Below are 12,661 nucleotides of genomic sequence, written 5' to 3' on the forward strand. Positions count from 1 at the left end.
GTGATTTCCAGCTTCTTGGAAATCATTTCACCAAGATACAAATCGCTCCACAGTCAATAACCCCTCCATCTCATTCACACCCTTTGATCATTTTCCACTCTGGTCATACCATTCTCCTGAAGGATAATGTCCATTTGGATTCAGGATGCAACAATGGAGATGGTAGGACTGTTGCTTTGTCATATTGAGGAAGCTGCTCCTCTGCCTCTAGACCCTGTGTAGGGGGTATCACCTTCTTCGAGCTGGATCTCTGTGCCCATCCTCACTGTCCTGCACGTAGCTGCAGAGAAGGCAGCTGCTCTTGGTGTTGGTGTTGCTCCGGCTCCTGCTGGCGCTGTTGGTGCTTGTCCTGCTCCTGCTGTTGCTGATGCTGTTGGTATTGGTGTTACTCCTGCTGTTGCTGGTGCTGTTGGTGTTGGTGTTACTCCTGCTGTTGCTGGTGCTGTTGGTGTTGGTGTTACTCCTGCTGTTGCTAGTGCTGTTGGTGTTAGTGTTGCTCCTGCTGCTGCTGATGCTGTTGGTGTTGATGTTACTCCTGCTGCTGCTGGTGCTGTTGGTGTTGGTGTTGCTCCTGCTGCTGGTGCTATTGGTGTTGGTGTTGCTCCTGCTGCTGCTGGTGCTGTTGGTGTTGGTGTTGCTCCTGCTGATGCTGTTGGTGTTGGTGTTGCTCCTGCTGCTGGTGCTATTGGTGTTGGTGTTACTCCTGCTGTTGCTGGTGCTGTTGGTGTTGGTGTTACTCCTGCTGTTGCTAGTGCTGTTGGTGTTGGTGTTGGTGTTGCTCCTGCTGCTGCTGATGCTGTTGGTGTTGATGTTACTCCTGCTGCTGCTGGTGCTGTTGGTGTTGGTGTTGCTCCTGCTGCTGGTGCTATTGGTGTTGGTGTTGCTCCTGCTGCTGCTGGTGCTGTTGGTGTTGGTGTTGCTCCTGCTGATGCTGTTGGTGTTGGTGTTGCTCCTGCTGCTGGTGCTATTGGTGTTGGTGTTGCTCCTGCTGCTGCTGGTGCTGTTGGTGTTGGTGTTGGTGTTGCTCCTGCTGATGCTGTTGGTGTTGGTGTTGCTCCTGCTGCTGTTGATGCTGTTGGTGTTGATGTTACTCCTGCTGCTGCTGGTGCTGTTGGTGTTGCTCCTGCTGCTGGTGCTGTTGGTGTTGCTCCTGCTGCTGGTGCTGTTGGTGTTGGTGTTACTCCTGCTGTTGATGATGCTGTTGGTGTTGATGTTACTCCTGCTGCTGCTGGTGCTGTTGGTGTTGGTGTTGCTCCTGCTGCTGCTGGTGCTGTTAGTGTTGCTCCTGCTGCTGCTGGTGCTGTTGGTGTTGGTGTTACTCCTGCTCCTGTCGCTTTTGGTGCTGTTGGTGTTGTTGTTGCTCCTGCTGCTGCTGGTGCTGTTGGTGTTGCCCCTGCTGCTGCTGGTGCTGTTGGTGTTGGTGTTGCTCCTGCTGCTGCTGGTGCTGTTGGTGTTGGTGTTGCTCCTGCTGCTGCTGGTGCTGTTGGTGTTGGTGTTACTCCTGCTCCTGCCGCTTTTGGTGCTGTTGGTGTTGTTGTTGCTCCTGCTTCTGCTGGTGCTGTTAGTGTTGCTCCTTCTGCTGCTGGTGCTGTTGGTGTTGGTGTTGATGTTGCTTCTGCTGCTGCTGCTGCTGCTGCTGTTGGTGTTGCTCCTGCTGCTGCTGTTGGTGTTGGTGTTGCTCCTGCTGGTGCTGTTAGTGTTGGTGTTGCTCCTGCTGCTGCTGCTGCTGTTGGTGTTGCTCCTGCTGCTGCTGTTGGTGTTGGTGTTGCTCCTGCTGGTGCTGTTAGTGTTGGTGTTGCTCCTGCTGCTGCTGTTGGTGTTGGTGTTGCTCCTGCTGCTGCTGTTGGTGTTGGTGTTGCTCCTGCTGCTGCTGTTGGTGTTGGTGTTGCTCCTGCTGCTGCTGTTGGTGTTGGTGTTGCTCCTGCTGGTGCTGTTAGTGTTGGTGTTGCTCCTGCTGCTGCTGTTGGTGTTGGTGTTGCTCCTGCTGCTGCTGGTGCTGTTGGTGTTGGTGTTGGTGTTGCTCCTGCTGCTGCTGTTGGTGTTGGTGTTGCTCCTGCTGGTGCTGTTGGTGTTGGTGTTGCTCCTGCTGCTGCTGCTGCTGTTGGTGTTGCTCCTGCTGCTGCTGTTGGTGTTGGTGTTGCTCCTGCTGCTGCTGTTGGTGTTGGTGTTGCTCCTGCTGCTGCTGTTGGTGTTGGTGTTGCTCCTGCTGGTGCTGTTAGTGCTGGTGTTGCTCCTGCTGCTGCTGTTGGTGTTGGTGTTGCTCCTGCTGCTGCTGTTGGTGTTGGTGTTGCTCCTGCTGCTGCTGTTGGTGTTGGTGTTGCTCCTGCTGGTGCTGTTAGTGTTGGTGTTGCTCCTGCTGCTGCTGTTGGTGTTGGTGTTGCTCCTGCTGCTGCTGGTGCTGTTGGTGTTGCCCCTGCTGCTGCTGTTGGTGTTGGTGTTGGTGTTGCTCCTGCTGCTGCTGTTGGTGCTGGCGTTGCTCCTGCTGCTGCTGTTGGTGTTGGTGTTGCTCCTGCTGCTGCTGCTGCTGTTGGTGTTGCTCCTGCTGCTGCTGTTGGTGTTGATGTTGCTCCTGCTGGTGCTGTTAGTGTTGGTGTTGCTCCTGCTGGTGTTGTTAGTGTTGGTGTTGCTCCTGCTGCTGCTGTTGGTGTTGGTGTTGCTCCTGCTGGTGCTGTTAGTGTTGGTGTTGCTCCTGCTGGTGCTGTTAGTGTTGGTGTTGCTCCGGCTGCTGGTGTTGTTAGTGTTGGTGTTGCTCCTGCTGCTGGTGCTGTTAGTGTTGGTGTTGCTCCTGCTGGTGCTGTTAGTGTTGGCGTTGCTCCTGCTGGTGCTGTTAGTGTTGGTGTTGCTCCTGCTGCTGGTGCTGTTAGTGTTGGTGTTGCTCCTGCTGGTGCTGTTAGTGTTGGTGTTGCTCCTGCTGGTGCTGTTAGTGTTGTTGTTGCTCCTGCTGGTGCTGTTAGTGTTGGTGTTGCTCCTGCTGGTGCTGTTAGTGTTGTTGTTGCTCCTGCTGGTGCTGTTAGTGTTGGTGTTGCTCCTGCTGCTGCTGGTGCTGTTGGTGTTGCTCCTGCTGCTGCTGCTGTTGGTGTTGCTCCTGCTGGTGCTGTTAGTGTTGGTGTTGCTCCTGCTGCTGCTGCTGTTGGTGTTGCTCCTGCTGGTGCTGTTGGTGTTGGTGTTGCTCCTGCTGGTGCTGTTAGTGTTGGTGTTGCTCCTGCTGCTGGTGCTGTTGGTGTTGCTCCTGCTGCTGCTGCTGCTGTTGGTGTTGCTCCTGCTGGTGCTGTTAGTGTTGGTGTTGCTCCTGCTGCTGGTGCTGTTGGTGTTGGTGTTGCTCCTGCTGGTGCTGTTGGTGTTGGTGTTGCTCCTGCTGGTGCTGTTAGTGCTGGTGTTGCTCCTGCTGCTGCTGTTGGTGTTGGTGTTGCTCCTGCTGCTGCTGTTGGTGTTGGTGTTGCTCCTGCTGCTGCTGTTGGTGTTGGTGTTGCTCCTGCTGGTGCTGTTAGTGTTGGTGTTGCTCCTGCTGCTGCTGTTGGTGTTGGTGTTGCTCCTGCTGCTGCTGGTGCTGTTGGTGTTGCCCCTGCTGCTGCTGTTGGTGTTGGTGTTGGTGTTGCTCCTGCTGCTGCTGTTGGTGCTGGCGTTGCTCCTGCTGCTGCTGTTGGTGTTGGTGTTGCTCCTGCTGCTGCTGCTGCTGTTGGTGTTGCTCCTGCTGCTGCTGTTGGTGTTGATGTTGCTCCTGCTGGTGCTGTTAGTGTTGGTGTTGCTCCTGCTGGTGTTGTTAGTGTTGGTGTTGCTCCTGCTGCTGCTGTTGGTGTTGGTGTTGCTCCTGCTGGTGCTGTTAGTGTTGGTGTTGCTCCTGCTGGTGCTGTTAGTGTTGGTGTTGCTCCGGCTGCTGGTGTTGTTAGTGTTGGTGTTGCTCCTGCTGCTGGTGCTGTTAGTGTTGGTGTTGCTCCTGCTGGTGCTGTTAGTGTTGGCGTTGCTCCTGCTGGTGCTGTTAGTGTTGGTGTTGCTCCTGCTGCTGGTGCTGTTAGTGTTGGTGTTGCTCCTGCTGGTGCTGTTAGTGTTGGTGTTGCTCCTGCTGGTGCTGTTAGTGTTGTTGTTGCTCCTGCTGGTGCTGTTAGTGTTGGTGTTGCTCCTGCTGGTGCTGTTAGTGTTGTTGTTGCTCCTGCTGGTGCTGTTAGTGTTGGTGTTGCTCCTGCTGCTGCTGGTGCTGTTGGTGTTGCTCCTGCTGCTGCTGCTGTTGGTGTTGCTCCTGCTGGTGCTGTTAGTGTTGGTGTTGCTCCTGCTGCTGCTGCTGTTGGTGTTGCTCCTGCTGGTGCTGTTGGTGTTGGTGTTGCTCCTGCTGGTGCTGTTAGTGTTGGTGTTGCTCCTGCTGCTGGTGCTGTTGGTGTTGCTCCTGCTGGTGCTGTTAGTGTTGGTGTTGCTCCTGCTGCTGGTGCTGTTGGTGTTGGTGTTGCTCCTGCTGGTGCTGTTGGTGTTGGTGTTGCTCCTGCTGGTGCTGTTAGTGTTGGTGTTGCTCCTGCTGGTGCTGTTAATGTTGGTGTTGCTCCTGCTGGTGCTGTTAGTGTTGGTGTTGCTCCTGCTGCTGGTGCTGTTGGTGTTGGTGTTGCTCCTGCTGCTGGTGCTGTTGGTGTTGCTCCTGCTGCTGCTGCTGCTGTTGGTGTTGCTCCTGCTGGTGCTGTTAGTGTTGGTGTTGCTCCTGCTGGTGCTGTTAGTGTTGGTGTTGCTCCTGCTGCTGGTGCTGTTGGTGTTGCTCCTGCTGCTGCTGCTGTTGGTGTTGGTGTTGCTCCTGTTGCTGGTGCTGTTGGTGTTGGTGTTGCTCCTGCTGCTGGTGCTGTTGGTGTTGCTCCTGCTGCTGCTGCTGCTGCTGCTGTTGGTGTTGCTCCTGCTGGTGTTGTTAGTGTTGGTGTTGCTCCTGCTGCTGCTGCTGCTGTTGGTGTTGGTGTTGCTCCTGCTGGTGTTGTTAGTGGTGTTGCTCCTGCTGCTGCTGGTGCTGTTGGTGTTGCTCCTGCTGCTGCTGGTGCTGTTAGTGTTGCTCCTGCTGCTCCTGCTGCTGGTGCTGTTGGTGTTGGTGTTACTCCTGCTCCTGCCGCTTTTGGTGCTGTTGGTGTTGTTGTTGCTCCTGCTGCTGCTGGTGCTGTTGGTGTTGGTGTTGCTCCTGCTGCTGCTGGTGCTGTTGGTGTTGGTGTTGCTCCTGCCGCTTTTGGTGCTGTTGGTGTTGTTGTTGCTCCTGCTGCTGCTGGTGCTGTTGGTGTTGGTGTTGCTCCTGCTGCTGCTGCTGTTAGTGTTGCTCCTGCTGCTGCTGGTGCTGTTGGTGTTGGTGTTGCTGCTGCTGCTGCTGCTGTTGGTGTTGATGTTACTCCTGCTGCTGCTGGTGCTGTTAGTGTTGCTCCTGCTGCTGCTGGTGCTGTTGGTGTTGGTGTTGCCCCTGCTGCTGCTGGTGCTGTTGGTGTTGCTCCTGCTGCTGCTGGTGCTATTGGTGTTGGTGTTGCTCCTGCTGCTGCTGGTGCTGTTGGTGTTGGTGTTGGTGTTGCTCCTGCTGATGCTGTTGGTGTTGGTGTTGCTCCTGCTGCTGTTGATGCTGTTGGTGTTGATGTTACTCCTGCTGCTGCTGGTGCTGTTGGTGTTGCTCCTGCTGCTGGTGCTGTTGGTGTTGCTCCTGCTGCTGGTGCTGTTGGTGTTGGTGTTGCTCCTGCTGCTGCTGCTGCTGTTGGTGTTGCTCCTGCTGCTGCTGTTGGTGTTGATGTTGCTCCTGCTGGTGCTGTTAGTGTTGGTGTTGCTCCTGCTGGTGTTGTTAGTGTTGGTGTTGCTCCTGCTGCTGCTGTTGGTGTTGGTGTTGCTCCTGCTGGTGCTGTTAGTGTTGGTGTTGCTCCTGCTGGTGCTGTTAGTGTTGGTGTTGCTCCGGCTGCTGGTGTTGTTAGTGTTGGTGTTGCTCCTGCTGCTGGTGCTGTTAGTGTTGGTGTTGCTCCTGCTGGTGCTGTTAGTGTTGGCGTTGCTCCTGCTGGTGCTGTTAGTGTTGGTGTTGCTCCTGCTGCTGGTGCTGTTAGTGTTGGTGTTGCTCCTGCTGGTGCTGTTAGTGTTGGTGTTGCTCCTGCTGGTGCTGTTAGTGTTGTTGTTGCTCCTGCTGGTGCTGTTAGTGTTGGTGTTGCTCCTGCTGGTGCTGTTAGTGTTGTTGTTGCTCCTGCTGGTGCTGTTAGTGTTGGTGTTGCTCCTGCTGCTGCTGGTGCTGTTGGTGTTGCTCCTGCTGCTGCTGCTGCTGTTGGTGTTGCTCCTGCTGGTGCTGTTAGTGTTGGTGTTGCTCCTGCTGCTGCTGCTGTTGGTGTTGCTCCTGCTGGTGCTGTTGGTGTTGGTGTTGCTCCTGCTGGTGCTGTTAGTGTTGGTGTTGCTCCTGCTGCTGGTGCTGTTGGTGTTGCTCCTGCTGCTGCTGCTGCTGTTGGTGTTGCTCCTGCTGGTGCTGTTAGTGTTGGTGTTGCTCCTGCTGCTGGTGCTGTTGGTGTTGGTGTTGCTCCTGCTGGTGCTGTTGGTGTTGGTGTTGCTCCTGCTGGTGCTGTTAGTGTTGGTGTTGCTCCTGCTGGTGCTGTTAATGTTGGTGTTGCTCCTGCTGGTGCTGTTAGTGTTGGTGTTGCTCCTGCTGCTGGTGCTGTTGGTGTTGGTGTTGCTCCTGCTGCTGGTGCTGTTGGTGTTGCTCCTGCTGCTGCTGCTGCTGTTGGTGTTGCTCCTGCTGGTGCTGTTAGTGTTGGTGTTGCTCCTGCTGGTGCTGTTAGTGTTGGTGTTGCTCCTGCTGCTGGTGCTGTTGGTGTTGGTGTTGCTCCTGCTGCTGGTGCTGTTGGTGTTGCTCCTGCTGCTGCTTCTGCTGTTGGTGTTGCTCCTGCTGGTGTTGTTAGTGTTGGTGTTGCTCCTGCTGGTGCTGTTAGTGTTTGTGTTGCTCCTGCTGGGGTTGTTAGTGTTGGTGTTGCTCCTGCTGGTGCTGTTAGTGTTGGTGTTGCTCCTGCTGGTGTTGTTAGTGTTGGTGTTGCTCCTGCTGGTGCTGTTAGTGTTGGTGTTGCTCCTGCTGGTGCTGTTAGTGTTGGTGTTGCTCCTCCTGCTGGTGCTGTTGGTGTTGGTATTGCTCCTGCTGCTGCTGGTGCTGTTGGTGTTGCTCCTGCTGGTGCTGTTAGTGTTGGTGTTGCTCCTGCTGCTGGTGCTGTTGGTGTTGGTATTGCTCCTGCTGCTGCTGGTGCTGTTGGTGTTGCTCCTGCTGGTGCTGTTAATGTTGGTGTTGCTCCTGCTGCTGCTGTTGGTGTTGGTGTTGCTCCTGCTGCTGCTGTTGGTGTTGGTGTTGCTCCTGCTGCTGCTGTTGGTGTTGGTGTTGCTCCTGCTGGTGCTGTTAGTGTTGGTGTTGCTCCTGCTGCTGCTGTTGGTGTTGGTGTTGCTCCTGCTGCTGCTGGTGCTGTTGGTGTTGCTCTTGCTGCTGCTGTTGGTGTTGGTGTTGGTGTTGCTCCTGCTGCTGCTGTTGGTGCTGGTGTTGCTCCTGCTGCTGCTGTTGGTGTTGGTGTTGCTCCTGCTGCTGCTGCTGCTGTTGGTGTTGCTCCTGCTGCTGCTGTTGGTGTTGATGTTGCTCCTGCTGGTGCTGTTAGTGTTGGTGTTGCTCCTGCTGGTGTTGTTAGTGTTGGTGTTGCTCCTGCTGCTGCTGTTGGTGTTGGTGTTGCTCCTGCTGGTGCTGTTAGTGTTGGTGTTGCTCCTGCTGGTGCTGTTAGTGTTGGTGTTGCTCCGGCTGCTGGTGTTGTTAGTGTTGGTGTTGCTCCTGCTGCTGGTGCTGTTAGTGTTGGTGTTGCTCCTGCTGGTGCTGTTAGTGTTGGTGTTGCTCCTGCTGCTGGTGCTGTTAGTGTTGGTGTTGCTATTGCTGGTGCTGTTAGTGTTGGTGTTGCTCCTGCTGGTGCTGTTAGTGTTGTTGTTGCTCCTGCTGGTGCTGTTAGTGTTGGTGTTGCTCCTGCTGGTGCTGTTAGTGTTGTTGTTGCTCCTGCTGGTGCTGTTAGTGTTGGTGTTGCTCCTGCTGCTGCTGGTGCTGTTGGTGTTGGTGTTGCTCCTGCTGCTGGTGCTGTTAGTGTTGGTGTTGCTATTGCTGGTGCTGTTAGTGTTGGTGTTGCTCCTGCTGGTGCTGTTAGTGTTGTTGTTGCTCCTGCTGGTGCTGTTAGTGTTGGTGTTGCTCCTGCTGGTGCTGTTAGTGTTGTTGTTGCTCCTGCTGGTGCTGTTAGTGTTGGTGTTGCTCCTGCTGCTGCTGGTGCTGTTGGTGTTGCTCCTGCTGCTGCTGCTGTTGGTGTTGCTCCTGCTGGTGCTGTTAGTGTTGGTGTTGCTCCTGCTGCTGCTGCTGTTGCTGTTGCTCCTGCTGGTGCTGTTGGTGTTGGTGTTGCTCCTGCTGGTGCTGTTGGTGTTGGTGTTGCTCCTGCTGCTGGTGCTGTTGGTGTTGCTCCTGCTGCTGCTGCTGCTGTTGGTGTTGCTCCTGCTGGTGCTGTTAGTGTTGGTGTTGCTCCTGCTGCTGGTGCTGTTGGTGTTGGTGTTGCTCCTGCTGGTGCTGTTGGTGTTGGTGTTGCTCCTGCTGGTGCTGTTAGTGTTGGTGTTGCTCCTGCTGGTGCTGTTAATGTTGGTGTTGCTCCTGCTGGTGCTGTTAGTGTTGGTGTTGCTCCTGCTGCTGGTGCTGTTGGTGTTGGTGTTGCTCCTGCTGCTGGTGCTGTTGGTGTTGCTCCTGCTGCTGCTGCTGCTGTTGGTGTTGCTCCTGCTGGTGCTGTTAGTGTTGGTGTTGCTCCTGCTGGTGCTGTTAGTGTTGGTGTTGCTCCTGCTGCTGGTGCTGTTGGTGTTGGTGTTGCTCCTGCTGCTGGTGTTGTTGGTGTTGCTCCTGCTGCTGCTGCTGCTGTTGGTCTTGCTCCTGCTGGTGTTGTTAGTGTTGGTGTTGCTCCTGCTGGTGCTGTTAGTGTTTGTGTTGCTCCTGCTGGGGTTGTTAGTGTTGGTGTTGCTCCTGCTGGTGCTGTTAGTGTTGGTGTTGCTCCTGCTGGTGTTGTTAGTGTTGGTGTTGCTCCTGCTGGTGCTGTTAGTGTTGGTGTTGCTCCTGCTGCTGCTGGTGCTGCTGGTGTTGCTCCTGCTGGTGCTGTTAGTGTTGGTGTTGCTCCTGCTGCTGGTGCTGTTGGTGTTGGTATTGCTCCTGCTGCTGCTGGTGCTGTTGGTGTTGCTCCTGCTGGTGCTGTTAATGTTGGTGTTGCTCCTGCTGGTGCTGTTAGTGTTGGTGTTGCTCCTGCTGCTGGTGCTGTTGGTGTTGCTCCTGCTGCTGCTGCTGTTGGTGTTGGTGTTGCTCCTGTTGCTGGTGCTGTTGGTGTTGGTGTTGCTCCTGCTGCTGGTGCTGTTGGTGTTGCTCCTGCTGCTGCTGCTGCTGCTGCTGTTGGTGTTGCTCCTGCTGGTGTTGTTAGTGTTGGTGTTGCTCCTGCTGCTGCTGCTGCTGTTGGTGTTGGTGTTGCTCCTGCTGGTGTTGTTAGTGGTGTTGCTCCTGCTGCTGCTGGTGCTGTTGGTGTTGCTCCTGCTGCTGCTGGTGCTGTTAGTGTTGCTCCTGCTGCTCCTGCTGCTGGTGCTGTTGGTGTTGGTGTTACTCCTGCTCCTGCCGCTTTTGGTGCTGTTGGTGTTGTTGTTGCTCCTGCTGCTGCTGGTGCTGTTGGTGTTGGTGTTGCTCCTGCTGCTGCTGGTGCTGTTGGTGTTGGTGTTGCTCCTGCCGCTTTTGGTGCTGTTGGTGTTGTTGTTGCTCCTGCTGCTGCTGGTGCTGTTGGTGTTGGTGTTGCTCCTGCTGCTGCTGCTGTTAGTGTTGCTCCTGCTGCTGCTGGTGCTGTTGGTGTTGGTGTTGCTGCTGCTGCTGCTGCTGTTGGTGTTGATGTTACTCCTGCTGCTGCTGGTGCTGTTAGTGTTGCTCCTGCTGCTGCTGGTGCTGTTGGTGTTGGTGTTGCCCCTGCTGCTGCTGGTGCTGTTGGTGTTGCTCCTGCTGCTGCTGTTGGTGTTGGTGTTGGTGTTGCTCCTGCTGCTGCTGCTGTTGGTGTTGGTGTTGCTCCTGCTGCTGCTGTTGGTGTTGGTGTTGCTCCTGCTGCTGCTGTTGGTGTTGGTGTTGCTCCTGCTGCTGCTGTTGGTGTTGGTGTTGCTCCTGCTGGTGCTGTTAGTGTTGGTGTTGCTCCTGCTGCTGCTGTTGGTGTTGGTGTTGGTGTTGCTCCTGCTGCTGCTGTTGGTGTTGGTGTTGCTCCTGCTGGTGCTGTTAGTGTTGGTGTTGCTCCTGCTGCTGCTGTTGGTGTTGGTGTTGCTCCTGCTGCTGCTGTTGGTGTTGGTGTTGCTCCTGCTGGTGCTGTTAGTATTGGTGTTGCTCCTGCTGCTGCTGTTGGTGTTGGTGTTGCTCCTGCTGCTGCTGTTGGTGTTGGTGTTGGTGTTGCTCCTGCTGCTGCTGCTGCTGCTGTTGGTGTTGGTGTTGCTCCTGCTGCTGCTGTTGGTGTTGGTGTTCGTGTTGCTCCTGCTGCTGCTGCTGCTGTTGGTGTTGGTGTTGCTCCTGCTGCTGCTGTTGGTGTTGGTGTTGGTGTTGCTCCTGCTGCTGCTGCTGCTGCTGTTGGTGTTGGTGTTGCTCCTGCTTCTGCTGCTGCTGTTGGTGTTGGTGTTGCTCCTGCTGGTGCTGTTAGTGTTGGTGTTGCTCCTGCTGGTGTTGTTAGTGTTGGTGTTACTCCTGCTGCTGCTGTTGGTGTTGGTGTTGCTCCTGCTGGTGCTGTTAGTGTTGGTGTTGCTCCTGCTGGTGCTGTTAGTGTTGGTGTTGCTCCGGCTGCTGGTGTTGTTAGTGTTGGTGTTGCTCCTGCTGCTGGTGTTGTTAGTGTTGGTGTTGCTCCTGCTGCTGGTGTTGTTAGTGTTGGTGTTGCTCCTGCTGCTGGTGTTGTTAGTATTGGTGTTGCTCCTGCTGCTGGTGTTGTTAGTGTTGGTGTTGCTCCTGCTGCTGGTGTTGTTAGTATTGGTGTTGCTCCTGCTGCTGGTGTTGTTCGTGTTGGTGTTGCTCCTGCTGCTGGTGTTGTTAGTATTGGTGTTGCTCCTGCTGCTGGTGTTGTTGGTGTTGGTGTTGCTCCTGCTGCTATCGGTGCTGTTGGTGTTGGTGTTGCTCCTGCTGGTGGTGTTGTTCGTGTTGGTGTTGCTCCTGCTGCTGGTGTTGTTAGTATTGGTGTTGCTCCTGCTGCTGGTGTTGTTAGTGTTGGTGTTGCTCCTGCTGCTTGTGTTGTTAGTATTGGTGTTGCTCCTGCTCCTGCTGCTGTCGGTGCTGTTGGTGTTGGTGTTGCTTCTCCTTTTTTTTCTCATCAGAGATCCAAAGTAGAGCTGCAGAAGCTGCTCCCAATGCTGCAGCAAAGGCTGACAGCAGGGAAGATCAAATCAAAATGAGTAAAGTCCAAGGTAGGCAAAATGACTTCTAGTTAGAAAAGTTACTTGTAAAACAGTGAAATCAGGCTCTCAGAATAAGTCCTGTGAGCAAACTCCTTTCCCATAGGCTGGGCAACTTCACTGTCACTTTCACTGAGCAATGACTCTCCCCTATGGTCTTGTCTTGTTGACCCTGGTGAGTTCTACACTGCTCGGGAAATCCATGCATTGGCTGTTAAACTAGAATGCAGGGTTAAAAGCACAATTAATTGCATATTTAAATGACTGACCCAATAGCTCCTTGGGGGTTTCCCACTCGCCTGAGAATGCGCCCCAGTAAAACACGGCAGTGAGCAGGATCATGTCAGGTTTACGACACACATGCATTTTTCCATTATTTAAACCACTGCTGGCACCAGAACCCGATCCCAACCACCCACTCCCACCTTTAATCCCAGCCTTTGCAGTTAGAATTCTGCCTCAGGTTTCAATTACACAGTTACCTGGTTAAAGGTGCAAGACTATCTGGTTAAAGTTCCACAGTTACCTGGTTAAAGGTGCAAGACTATCTGGTTAAAGTTCCACAGTTACCTGGTTAAAGGTGCAAGACTATCTGGTTAAAGTTCCACAGTTACCTGGTTAAAGGTGCAAGACTATCTGGTTAAAGTTCCACAGTTACCTGGTTGTGGTAACACAGATTTAAAAAAAAACTTATTCAGTAATGATTTGTTGGTGTCGCTGGCAAGGCCAGCATTTATTTCCCATCGCTAATTGCCCTTGAGAAGGTGGTGGTGAGCTGCCTTCTTCAATTGGTGCAGTCTTTGTCGGGTGGGTACATCCACAGTAAAGGCCTGCTCAGGTTGGGAAAAAGAACACGACCCGAACCCGACTGAACCACAATGGATCTGAGCCAGACCCGACCCGACCCGACCCGAGTCGCTCTGATTTTGCCTTGAGCCCAACCCGGCCCAAACCCGCCGCAACTTGATCTGGCCCGAGCCTGACCCAACCATCCCTTTACTTAGCTTGGGACTCGGAACCTCCAGCGCGCTGCAGCTCATGTGTGATGACGTCAGTGACATCACTCGCTCACTGCGCAGACTCAGTTTCGTCCCAGACTCCCAGCTCAGGTAAACTTTTTAATTTCAATAATTACCAGCAGAGCACTTACTGTGTGTGTCCGACCCGACCCGGCCCAACCTGGACTTGGCCCGACCCGACCCGAGCCCGAAAGCCAGATCCGGAGGATGGGCCTGAACCGACCTGAGCTCAACACATGTCGTCGGGT

Source organism: Heterodontus francisci, chromosome 36 (genome assembly GCF_036365525.1).
Source record: "Heterodontus francisci isolate sHetFra1 chromosome 36, sHetFra1.hap1, whole genome shotgun sequence".
NCBI classification, from domain to species: Eukaryota; Metazoa; Chordata; class Chondrichthyes; order Heterodontiformes; family Heterodontidae; genus Heterodontus; species Heterodontus francisci.